The sequence below is a fragment of the Mus musculus genome, chromosome 12 (assembly GCF_000001635.26).
Source record: "Mus musculus strain C57BL/6J chromosome 12, GRCm38.p6 C57BL/6J".
NCBI lineage: Eukaryota > Metazoa > Chordata > Mammalia > Rodentia > Muridae > Mus > Mus musculus.
In genome coordinates this window covers 86779406-86781945 of record NC_000078.6, presented here as the reverse complement: position 1 = coordinate 86781945, position 2540 = coordinate 86779406, and positions in this window count along the sequence as shown.

Below are 2540 nucleotides of genomic sequence, written 5' to 3'. Positions count from 1 at the left end.
TACGGACTCACTAGAGTCCCGGGAGAAGGAAATCCAGAGCCCAGAGGAAAAGGGCTCATTGTCCACCATGTGGCCACGACACAAAGGGATGCTGTGGTTGTTCCTGGAACTGAGCCACTCCTAGTAGATCCTAGGAGTCTGCCCAGGGAGAGAGGACTGGAAACAGTCACGTGAGTAGTCTCTGAAAGCCAGAGAAGAAGCAGCATTTGTCGAGTGTCTACCCAGCATGAGAGTTTGGTAATTTCCCTGGAAACCTTGAGAAACAGGCATTTATCTTTAGGGGAAACAGGAGCTCAGGAACTTAGGAATGTCTTGAGGTTCCACTCCGAGTTAGGGAGTTGCTCGATGCTCATAAGCATGTAGAATGGGATTTGATGTCCTCTTCTGGCATGCAGGTGTCATGAGATAGAGCACTCATACATTAAATAAATAAATAAATAAATAAATAAATAAATAAATAGCTCATACATTAAATAAATAAATAGCTCATACATTAAATAAATCTTTAAAAAAGTGTGTGTGTGTGTGTCCCATGGTGCCTGTGAAGTCAGAAGACAATTTTCTGCCTTGTTGAGGCAGAGTCTCCCTTGTTTCTGCCATACTATATACTGTAGGCTGGCTGGCTTGAGGGCTTCTGGGTGATTCTCCTGTCCTGTCATAGGCGTGCTGGGACTACAGATTTGTGATACTGCGTCTGGTTTTTGTTTTTGTTGTTGTTCTGTTTTGTTTTAAATGTGGGTTTTAGGGAATGAACTTGGGTCATTAATCTTGTGTGGTTAGCCTTTAACAGCTGAGCTATCTCCCTGACTATTTGTTTATTTATTCTTTTTTCTTTTTGTTTTTTTCGAGACAGGGTTTCTCTGTGTAGCCCTGGCTGTTCTGGAACTCACTCTGTAGACCAGGCTGGCCTTGAACTCAGAGATCTGCTTGCCTCTACCTCCCAAGTGCTGGGATTAAAGGCATGTGCCACCATAGCTGTCTTAAGGTTTTGTTGTTGTTGTTTTGTTTTCTTTTTCTTTTCTTTTTTTTTTTTTTTGAAACATGGTCACAGTATGTAGTCCTCATTGACCTGGAACTTGCCATGCAGACCAGGCTGCCCTTGAACTCACAGAGACCTGCTTGCCTCTGCCTCCAGAGTGCTGGGATTAGAACCATCCTTTAGTGGATTTACTTATTTATGTGTGTGTAGCTGCACATGTCTCACAGTCTTGGCGTGAAGATCAGAACACCCACTATGGCTGGGTCTGAGGGATGGCACTGCCCATGATCCCAGGGCATGGGTGATGTGTGTGTGCGTGTGCGTGTGTATGTGGTGGCATATATAATAAATAAGTAGAAAGTCAGGGAAATGGCTCAGCTGTTAAAGTCTGACCACCCAAGATTGATGACCTAAGTTTATTCTCCAGAACCCACATTTAAAACAAAACAAAACAAAACAAAACAAAACAAAACAAAACAAAACAAAACAAAACAACAACAACAAAAGCACCACAAAGAACAGACTTCACAAGTTCCGGGAGGCTCTTGCTGGGTTCCAAAGGACCAAGTCTGAGACTCCCTTATTATATTTTAATTGAGTAAATTGCTAGATGACTGATGGAGACAGAGAATCCTGGAGGAGATAATGCTTAGAGTTTGTTGACAGAGAGGGTCCTTGAAGGAAGACTGTCCCCATCTGACCTGCTAAGATAGGAGAGCTGAAGCTTGGTGGTGGTGGCCCACACCTTTAATCTCAGCACTCAGGAGGCAGAGGCAGGCAAGTCTCTGAGTCTGAGCAAGCCTGGACGAGGCACACTGTTAAGAGTCAGAGGGTAACCTCCAGCCTGTCCCTCTAAGTGATGTTTTAACATAATGTGTTGACATGGAGGTCACTTAGGCCAAGAAGAGAAGACACTTGAGGCAGAGTGTCTCCCAGTGTGTGTGGTGGACTTAATGTGTTATTCTAATTCCTGTCACTCATAGGATGCCTCTTTCATAAAGAATACGAAGAAATTGCTAGAAAGATGAAAGAAAGAAAGAAAAAAAGCACCATACAAGGTAGGAGTCCTATTATTCTGTTGAAGTGATTAAACTGTTATAAAACTAATCTGCCCCCTGCTGGAGACACTTCTAAATATTTCCGGAGCATGTCTGGTCTTACTTCATCTTAGCCTGTCCCTGCCCTGGACAGCAGTGGAGGAGGGCTGAATGGCTGTCTGGGGCCAGTGGGATGTCTCTTACTCTGTTCTCTGCAGTTTGCAGAAGGGCTGGGAACCATGCCTTGAGGCCATCCAAAGTAGAGGTCAGCTTAGGACAATACTAATACTAAAATAGCTAAAATACTCAGAGTCAGAAGTTGAGGCTGGGAAGACATGTCTCCTAGTCTCTTCTCACTCCTTCCTGTGTGCCCTGCTCACCCTGGGTCTTGTGCCTCCAGGAGGAGGGGTGAGTTTACCTCTGGTAGGAGGGTTTCTGAGGGGACAATGGGCCTGGCTAGGATGCGGTTACCACTGAGGCCCTGCAGTTCGATGTATCACAGTGGTGCTATACGAGGCACACAG